At 42.0% G+C, this 10,650-nt stretch overlaps 1 protein-coding gene across 1 annotated transcript in view; it reads right to left on the reverse strand.

Moving 5' to 3' along the window:
- The window catches only part of ROBO2 (roundabout guidance receptor 2), a 1,416,559-nt gene extending 1,406,697 nt beyond the window's left edge, over window positions 1-9,862 (reverse strand). Inside the window, exon 1 of the mRNA XM_042456971.1 lies at window positions 9,814-9,862. The gene's annotated coding sequence lies outside the window, so the exon portion shown is untranslated. The remainder of the gene's footprint in view (window positions 1-9,813) is intronic.
- Window positions 9,863-10,650: the final 788 nt, after the last annotated feature.

The raw sequence follows: 10,650 nt of genomic DNA on the forward strand, positions 1-10,650 counted from the left end.
CTTCTTCATGTTATGCCGGTTTTTTTTCTCCTCCTCATCTTCCCCTCCTCTTCCTCCTCTCCTTTTTCTTCCTTTCTTCCCCATCCTCATCTTCTTTTTCTCTTTGTTCCTATTCTTCTTCTTTCTCCTCCTTTTCTTCTTTCTCCTTCCCCGTTTTTCTCCTCCTCCCCCTTCCTCCTCTGCTGTTGTTATTGGCATTGTTGTTGTTGTGTGCCCAACTCCTTTCTGACTTATGGCAACCCTGCCTCTAGCCCCCTTATTTACGCCCCCCTCTCTCTAAGCCCCCCTCCTCTTCTTCTCAGGGGTCCAGGGCTTCTCAAGGCTTTGCCCCCATTACAAAAGAAAAAAGACTTTGCAAGGGACCTGACCCATAAATCCCCCCAAGTTGAGACATACCTGGGGAAAAAGAGGGGGTGAGGGGTTTGGGGGGGTTGGAGGGGGCAAGGAAAAGGAGGAAGGGGGGAATTGCTAAGAAGTTGCAGTTGCACAAGGGACTGCTTGTGGTCTTTAAATGCTATGCCTGTTTGGGAGTGGGAAATCTAGTTGTAAAATTGGGCGGGGGGGGGGGGGATTGGCCAGAAAGAGAAGTACGTTTCAGCCATCTGTCTAGGAATAATGCCAAAATGTCCTCCATTTTGAGCATGCCTAAGAAACATGCATTTATATTAACATTTTTAAAAGTTATCAAATTTTTCATGTGTCCTCTATTTTTTTAAAAAAACTTGTCCTACATTTTAAAATGTGGCCCTACATTTGTCCTCCATTTGTCCCAGTTTGGAGGTCCTGACTTATGGCAACCCTACATGTGGACAGGATGCCACCATGATTCTATGGCCCGTACGGACTAGGGTTCTGGAGCATGCGGTTGCCGTGCACTCTGGAACCCTAGTTTTGGCACCGACACACCACTTTTGGCCGGTGTGTCTTGTGCCACAGTTTGTGGGGAAGAAAGGTTTAACTCCAGTGGGAGATTTAATCCCAGTGAAAATCCCACCTCTGCCCTCCTCCCCTCTGCTTCCCCAATTTATTTTATATTTAGGGAGAAATTTATCATTGGTTTCACAGTGAGCTGCCCATGAAGCTGCTACACAAGTTTGATACAGCAGGAAGCAGAGTAATTGGAAATTCCTAGAAAGTCAGTTTACTACTTTTAATCTGTCACCCTTAATGTGAATTTAATTTAAAGGGGGAAATTGCATGATTTATTTTTAATAAATACATTACATGCCTTTTTAAATTAAAAATCCAGTGCAGCAGTAAAAAAGAAAGAAAGAAAATCTCAAGAAGCACAAAACAGCCTTCGATTAATTCCTAAATGTGAAAAGTTAAGAGAAGTGATAAATTTCCAAGGGAACGAATATCTATAGTTTAGTCATTCACTTAGCAGATTTCATATGGAAGTGGAAAATCAAGGATGCCCTCAGATATTGATCTTAACTGTATGTGTGTGTGTGTGTGTGTGTGTGTGTTTTATGCAGGAAACCTATAGGCAAGTAGGCAGTTAGCATTGTATTTTGTTCCTATGCCATGTAGGTCTTTAAAGGTTAAAAAACAGGTAGCCAATGCAAAAGATACAAGACAGAGGTATTGCCTGAACTATGTTCTCCAGGTGAACCAGCACCTGGTGTGCCATTTGAAGGTGGTAAAAAGTATTATTTTCCTTAAATGACATGCAGAGAAGGTATCAGATGAAGAAGGACTCTCAGGATATGGGGGAAAAAACTCCCCTTGAGTATTAGGTTTTCTGACAAATACCATCTCTATCTTCAATGGATTAATTTTCACCTTGTATACTTCCATACAGTTCTGAATTTATAATAGAGATGAGCTTTGTAATTTGTGTTTTCCTTCCAGGACTTAATGCTGTGAATGAGAGGTAGAACTGAATACTGCCTAGAGACTAGTGGCACTGAAAGCCCAAATCTCTGATTCAGCATAACAGATGTTGCTTCCTGTTTTCACATCCATCCACCCCTTTATTTATGTCCACCTTTTTTAAAGATGACATATCAAACAAACAGAGAATGCAATAAAGCATTTGTGTGTTGTGTATTTTCATGTCATTTTCAATTTATGACGACCCTAAGGCAAACCTATCACAGGGTTTTCTTGGCAAGTTTCTTCAGAAGGTGGTTGCCATTGCCAGCTTCTGAGGCTGAGAGAGTGATACTAGTCCAATAAAATACATATAGTTTTTAAAAATACAAGATTAAAACAGTATTAAATAACAACAAAATTAAAACCAACTAAAATCTTACTTTAAAACAGATTTAAAACAATACAGCATCATAAAAGCCATGTTGGGCTTAACATGCTACTAAAAGAAAAACAATGGAGCCTTTCTAACTTCCTGTGGCAGGGTGTTCCAAAGTGTGGGAACAGCCACAGAGAAGGCCTTGTTCCACTTTCCCGCTGATTATTCCCATAAAGGTTGGATCTTAAAGCTCAGGCAGATTTGTGGGGAAGACATGGCCATTCAAACAGCCTGCACCTGAGCTATATAGGATTTTATAAATCACTCTTGCTTGATGTCAGACACAGGGATGTTGGGATCCTGGAACAAGGAACAACGCAAAACATTTGGTAACAGTATGGAAAACGTTATCCTTAGACATTCAGCACATCCACCGCTGCCAATGGGAGCCCTGGTGGTGCAGTGGTGTTAAAAGCTGGTTCCTCAGCCACAGTGTTGTGAGTTCAATCCCAGAGGGCTCCAGATTAATTCAGCTTTCCAGCTTTTTGTAGGTTATTAAAATGAGTGCCCAGCTTGTTGGGGGTAATTGGCTTACACAGTATAAACTGTTTAGAGTGCTTAGTTCACTATGAAGCAGTAAAGAAATGTAAATGCTATTGCTAAATGTTATTGTCACTGGTCACTCACCCTCAGGTCAGAATAGGGCACCCAGATATGTACTCATCACTACCTCATTCTGACCTCAGAAGTAAGTAACCTGTGATGGCAGCAGACACATCTGTAGGATGTCCATGCAGACTGCCACACAGTGTGGGAACAGAGGCCAAGGTAACAGTGGAAGATCAGGGCAGCTGTGGGACCAGGATACTCTGGGCCGCCCCTGGAATATCCTGGCCATTGCCTTCATGGAGTCTGAGCCCACTAACCAGCTTGGTTGAACAGGGACAGGAAAGAGCTAAGAAAACTTTGATACCCAACATAATACTCCAAGCCCTATTACTATTAGCATACAAATTATCATTTATTTATATGTTTGTTTCCTTTAGATTTTACCTTCCATCCAATGAGCATAAGTCAGCATAGATGGCTCTCCTTGTCTTCCTCTGTACTTTATACTGCGAGGTTGCTCAGGCTAAAAGAATATGGTTTTCTGGCTCACTAGGGAAAATTGCAGACCAAAATGGGTTTTCTGCACAGCACAGCTACAAGCAGACCTTAGGGTTTCTAGTTCTAGGACTGGTAGTTTTTGGTAGCTGAGGTGGCTTACATCTTCTCCTCTGAGGAGAAAGGTGTGCTGTTCCTGCATTAAGAAGCTGCCTGTTCAAACATGGTAGAAGAAGCTAGTCACACTTATCCAGTGTTAATTTAAAATGTCTTCTCACTGTAGGTTGAAGGCCCTGTGAAAGATGAAGTAAAGTATGAAATCTCTCAAGAGGAAAGGAAAAACTAAAAAGCAAGATGTCAAGAAGATTTTCCATGTTGCTGGGCCTCTTCTATCACACTTCTGTTGCATTGTCACCATCTCCTTTTACCCTCCCTATATGTCATCTGACAACATGAATGCAGGGTAAACAAAATAAATTACATTAACTTTAAGAAATATATGCAATAACTCTACCCCAAATCATCAATAAAATGTTGAAGGCAAAAAAAAAAAAGATTGTAACATATTAAGGTCCTTAAAAAAAAAATTCTATAACTATACTAAGTTTGCCAGCCAACTACACATTCCATATGTTGCAATTTCAGTATTGGTTCAATCTTTAATTTGAGACACACGAAACCAAACAGACACACACAGAGACAAAAACCTGTTTTTAAAAAAATTGGAACGGAAATGTGCTTATAAAAGTTACTATGGTTTCATTGCCTTAGAATTCTGTTATACAACAACTTAGGAGGTATGTCAATTTTTATAACCCATGTTGATGCCAAGTGCTCTACTTCTATTGCCTTTTTAGGAAGTTTTGTATTGGTGATAAATGATAACAAGAAAACTATAGCAATAACTGAAAGTTTAAGTACAAATGTCATTTTTCAACATGGCATTATTCATGGTTCGCCCCTTTCTGGCTACTCCCTATAGTTTTGAAACATTCATATTTCTAATTCTGTGGTTTTGAATTATATTTCAACATATGATTATTTGGTTTTGTGCCCATTTTACTTACAAACCAATCCTGTGCATAATTTAGAAACATTTCACTTTGCATAGAAATGAGTTGTTACATGAATTGTACAGATACAAATATTGTTAGTGTAGTCTGCTTTCTGTAGTCTAATTAAAAATATTTCTATTTATTATTTTCTAAATATTTTGAATATTAAAATGTTTATTATAACTGCTATAACCAAGCCATGTAAAGGTACTGTACATCTACACATAAATTATGATAAGCAACAATGTGTATTGTTACATGAACACCATGAAACAACATCCCAGAATATAACAGACCATAGGTCTTACCTCAGATTTTATTCTATCCTTTCTGCTAGTAAAAAGGAATAGTAATGTTTTTGTGTTATTATTACACTTTATTATTTAATTACTTTGATTTTATCAATAGTTACATTTCTATCCCACCAAGGCAGTATTTATAACTGTCCTCTTTTATCCTCATAACAACCCTGTGAGGTAGGTCAAGCTGACAGAGAGAATCCAAGATCACTCAGTGACTTTAATGGTTCAGTTCCAGTCAGCACTGTAATCACTAAATTACATTGGCTTCAAGTAGGTCAATCCTATTTATTTATTTATTAAATTTCTGTCCTGCTTTTCTTCCATCATGGAACATAATGTGCATGGATTTTTTAATGCATCATATCCAGGTACCAAAAAGATGATGGCTTGTTTAGCTTCATCTAGGTTATTGCCTATTGTGCTTTTAGATCAGGGGTAATAAAAGAGTTGACTGTGAGTTACATACAGTCCCAAATCCCCTGTTTTGCAACATTCAGAACCTCAAAAAAAAAAAAAAACCCTTCCCTCAATGATTTTAAATTTTTAGGTGAATAAATATATCCAAATGCTATAGAGTGGAAGTTTCTGTTTGAACCCATTGCTTAAAACTTCTCAAACCATGCCAAAACAAGGGGGGTCATCCCCCCCAAAAGGTGTAGGAAACAGATTTTAGGGGCCAATGTAGGGGCCAAGCTACAAATGTGGATGTGTACCCCCCCCACAGGGTGATGGGTCTTAAAACTGGGTCCTGTCCCTACCACAGTTGTCCATCCCTCTTTAGATCATGGCAGAGGCCAAAGTGGCTAAAATCACACAATCCACTACAAAGTCATTTACCTTGGTGTTCCTATGGTGTTCATCTACCCAGTAGATGGTCAGATCAGATAAGAGATGGTCACAGTGCCTTTTTTCTTCTTCCTCTAAATGTTTCTGGTCTGCATCCATAAGCAGCCATGAGACTGCAATAATCAGCATACCACCAGACCATGCTGGTCTCCCATCATGTCTTATTCAGAATACTGCTAGATCATTACATAGTGTATTTCCATAGACATTATGAGGAAATACATGGAAAACTTCACTGCCCATTAGAATTATCATTGGACTTTTATTTGTGCCTTTCAAAGAGTCATTTTTTCTCTTAATCATTCCCAAACTAATCATTCCATAAACTACGTTCACATTAATTTTTGTGGGTTTTTTGGGCTATGTGGCCATGTTCTATGCCTCCTATTGGATAATTGTGATTCTACAGTATCCCATAAGGTGGCTAAATTCTGTTATATTGTTTGTAAATTGCGCCCTCAGCTGACAAATGGACATCCTATTACTGTGTAGATGTTTTGTTTGGATATTTTTAAGTATAGTTTATCATAAGTTTGTATTTTAACCCTTAACAGTTATGTTGCTTGCTGTGATTTTGTTTTATACTGGTCAAAGACCAAATAAATTTATATTACTATTACTATTACTATGTGGCCATGTTCTAGAAGAGTTTCTTCCTTACGTTCTCATTCATTTCCACTTGCTTGTTTCACAATTGTCTTTGCTTACCTATAGAGGTAGGCCTTTCTTCATTCTATTGCCCAACTGTTCATTTATAGTAGTTGGTTAGATATTGAGGTCTTGTGACCTTTGCAGTAAGAGTTGTCATATTATCAGTCCAGTGATGATCAAGAGACTTAAACTGTCCTGTATTAGCTTCAACCATTCATGCTGCATGCTCTTCAGAACACCCAGCAGGACTGGTTGAAAATAATGCATTACAGTGAGAATGACTAGATCCAAAGGAATTATTCAGTCAGGATTAGAGAGGCCACCAACACTGATTAGCCTCAGGCCTGGAAATGATCATCAGAGGATGGATAATGTTTTCCTCAAAAGAGATATTAGCATTAGAAACACTATTATATTTTCATCCTGCTTCAGTTAAAATTTAAGTAGGATAAGGACTTCCTGGATACAGTCTTGGAAAGCAATTCTTGATCAAGGAGATGGAGAGGATTCTCTCCTTCTGTTTTCATTCTGAGATTGCACACATTCATACACACACACATAGGGGACTCTATTACTTGAGGGGTATATTTTTGAGATGCATGTTTGGAAGGGAGTCTCCATGGACAGTAACAGAGACAATTTTCTTCATCTATTTGACAGAAGCTGCATTCCATGGATTCCCCAAAAGTCACTAACTAAAACCAGAAAAAACTCTTCTGGTGCTACTGAACTCAGGGATAAAGCATGTCTTGGTGGATCTGAATGCCCTGACTAAACAACTGAGTTTTTAGAAGAGATTCACATTGAGTCCCCTTGAAAAAACTGTAGGTCTTTAGCTGCTGGAAAATTCAGTAGTAGGGTTGAAAATGTGGACTAGTACAGAAAAGGTTGCACATTACTCTCCACTATAACAGACCCATTGTGTGTAAAAATCATAATGAGCCTTCATTACCTAGGAAAGTCCCGAATACAAGATGCTAGCTCATCTGTTAATGCATTTGAATTGAACAACTGCCATAAAAAAAAAAATAACATATTCACACTCCCTAAACCACTGGATATGGTTGAACACACCCGCATGCAGCCTAATCGTATGCATGTTTGCTCACAAGAAAATCTTACTCTGTCCCATGAGTAAATATATGCCGGGTAAGTGTACAATCACAATCTTAGGCGCTTTACAGACCGCCCAAAAAGGGCGGTCTGCCGGCACCTCTGTTTCTGCCGCCGAGAAGCCTCAGCCTCCAAACGGCAAGGGTTCCTGGCGGTGGAAAAAGCCGCAAAAAGCGGCTTCTTTTTCCGTCGCGCTTATGACACCGCAAGGCGCCAATGGCGCACTTGCGGTGTCATAAATGAGCCGCAACATGCAGACGCTAAGCATCCGGCACATCAAGATGGCGGCGCCCATGTAGAATGGGCGCTGCCATTTTGTACGCGCTCAGCATGTACTAGGGTTGGGGTGTCCGGAAAGCTGTAAATAGCCTCAAGTTTTGACAAAGGAGTTTATCAAATGGGAGGAATTTCTCTTATATTCGAATGAAAAGAAAGTGGGGCCAGAATGCATTCACTTAATGTCGCTAGTTTAGTGCAATTACGTGAATGCGCATTGCGTTTGAACTGGCTTCCCATTGCCCAAAAATAGCATGTCATTGCCCGAATTTGCATGTGGCAGTCTATCACGCAATAACATTAAACCCCATGATTGCGTTCAGATTGCCATTGTATTTTACTTCCAATTTCCCTTGTCTGATAAATTCCAAAGGCTCACCAACTGAAGCAAAATCCAGGTAAAAGAAATCTTGTCAGATGTTTCCTCCCACTGTGCCACTTTTGTAGATTCATCCTCCCCTTTGGTCACCTGACCACCATCCTGAGCACCTTATTTCCTTTGGAAATTGCAGCTTTTGAAAGTTTTGATGAGGACAGGCGGAAACACACACACACACATGCAAAGGGCAAATGAAACAAATCTCTTACTGCATGCCATCCAAACTGTAATTTGTTATCTTGCAGCTGCATTCTCGGAGTGATTTCCTAATCTGCTATTTACTCTGAGGTGGATTTTGTATTTTGTTGTATTTTGCTGCATGGCCAACAGAAGCCACCCCCGAATATGTTTCCAGGGCTACTCTGTGTCAATACAGAAAGAAAAAGAGGCAGGAAAAAAGGAATCTTGTTGCTAACTTCTATGACGAACAGACTTATTTTAGCATGAGCTGCCATGGATTACAATCCATTTCTGAGGAAGTGGACTGTAATCCAGGACAGCTCCTGCTAATATGAATCTGTTCTTCTTAAAGGTGCCAGAAGACTTCTGGACTAATGGACAATCTCCATCCTCTTAAGACAGCAGAATACCTTTGATACTTTCTAGTAGTCTCCCACATGGTGAGGTTTTGCCAGAGATGTAGTTACAGAGTGACGTGGGGAACAAACATTTCTACCATCACAGAACCTTTGAAAGATCATATTTGCTGTGTTTGTATTCCCTTCAAGTCCTTTCCAACTTATGGCAAACCTCTCACAGCCTTTTCTGGGCAAGATTTGTTGGGAGGAGGCTGAGAGAGCCTGAGAGAGCCGGACTTGCCCAAGGTCACCCAGTGGGTTTCTGAGCCAAGCTGGGAATCCAACCCTGGTCTCCAGAGTCCTAATCCTTTACTCAACACTTTACTCATCCAACAGTCAAACCACTATGCCACACTGGCTCTTTCCTTTGGGTACCTGAGCTGCATTTCTAATGGCTCTGGACTGAAGTTTCAAGTTACTGCGATGCTATAATTTTTTTTGGCGGGGGGGGGGGACTTCTTCCAGGGAAGGGCCAGTGCCCTCCTTCTTGTCTTCCTTCCAAACTACTAACTCTCGAGCAATGTCTGTCTGGCCAAAGAAAGGGATGCAGAGGAGAAAGAGGAGCAGCACCCAAGGTCTGGGTCCTGCCCTGGTCAAAACTTCTTGTTGGACTCCCCTAACACCATCCTGGTGCGTCCACGTTGGAGAAATAACCCGGTTTGGCACCGCTTTAACCCTTTCTGGCTCAAAGCTATGGAATTCTGGGAGTTGGTGTTTGTTGTGGGGCGCAGAGCGGAGCTCCGACTACCAGAATTCCATAGCCTTGAGCCAGAAAGAGTTAAAGCGGTGCCAAACCGGCTTATTTCTCCAGTGTGGATGCAGCCTTAAGAAAAAGCGAGGAAACCGGGCGAGGAGACCTTTAGCTTCACCTTCCTGGGCGAGTGGAGACTAGGTTTCCCAAGCCCACCCACCATCCCCCCTTGGATCTGCATCCTCACTGCAGAAATAATCTGGTTTGGCCCCGCTTCAAGGCTATGGAATCCTGGGAACGCATCCAAAGAAAAGTGGGACAAGCAAGGATCTCTCTATAAGAAGGACTGGGGAGCGTTTGAGTGCTGGGCTGCGAAACCCACCGGGTGACCTTGGGCGGCCAGTCACACTCTCTCAGCCTCAGAGGCAGGGGCCTCCGAGGACTAAATGAACCTCCGAGGACTAAATCTTGCTCAGAAAACCTCGTCCCCGGAATTCTCCAGCCTGAAAACCCTCTGAAAGGGTTTGCAGGAGCAGGCTTTTCGAAGCGAACACCGACCCCCTCCCCACCCCCTGCCCTCCTGCACCAAGGCTGACCTTCCCGCCAAAACGCCCCCAGACTCACCTCAGCCTCTCCCAGCAAAGAGAACCCAAGGCCAGCCTCTGCTGCTGCTGCTGCTGCTTCTCGTTGCTTAGTGCTCCTGCTGCTGCTGCTGCTTCCACCTGAGAGGGGAGGAGCTGCGATGGAGATGGAGATGGAGAGGCAGCAGCAGCAGCAGCAGCCTTTTTAGCCAAAGAAGCCCGACCTGACTCGTGTCCTTGCCGGTGTAACGTGGGAATGGGAGGACACGAAGGTCCCTTGCCCCCTCAGCTGAAGGAGGAGGCGTTAGGCACCTAAGGAAGCAAGCTAGAGAGAGTTTGCAAGGCTTAGGTGTGCAGAGTTGGAGTGGGCAACTCTTCTCTGTTTTCCTACAGCTTCTGCTGCTTTCCGCATTACAGAAATAATGCAGTTTGACACCGCTTTAACTGCCATGCCTCAGTGCCATGGATGCCTGGGGACTGGAGTTCTATGGCATATTTAGCCTTCTCTGTCAGAGAGCTCTGGTGCCAGTAGATATCCCAGAATCTCACAGTACTGAGCCATGGCGGCTAAAGTGGTGTCAAACTGGATTATTCCTGCAGTGCAGATGCAGCTGCAGTGATACAAACCAATAAATTAAACAAAACCAGCGCCACGAAGGAAGCCAAGACAGAACAGAATTTTTGACTGTCATTGCTAGAAGCCAACCATCTGGAAGTACCTCTGTGAGAGAGAGAGAGAAAGAGAGAGAGAATATTGCAATCCAGGAAGATACCGAGCAGTAATAGGATGCTTCGCCTTCAATGCCCCAATCCCTTCTCAACTTTCATTCACAGAGATTAGAGGACAATGTAGTCCTCCAGGTGTTGTTGGATTATAACT

Source organism: Sceloporus undulatus, chromosome 3, assembly GCF_019175285.1.
Source record: "Sceloporus undulatus isolate JIND9_A2432 ecotype Alabama chromosome 3, SceUnd_v1.1, whole genome shotgun sequence".
In the NCBI taxonomy this organism is placed as follows: Eukaryota; Metazoa; Chordata; class Lepidosauria; order Squamata; family Phrynosomatidae; genus Sceloporus; species Sceloporus undulatus.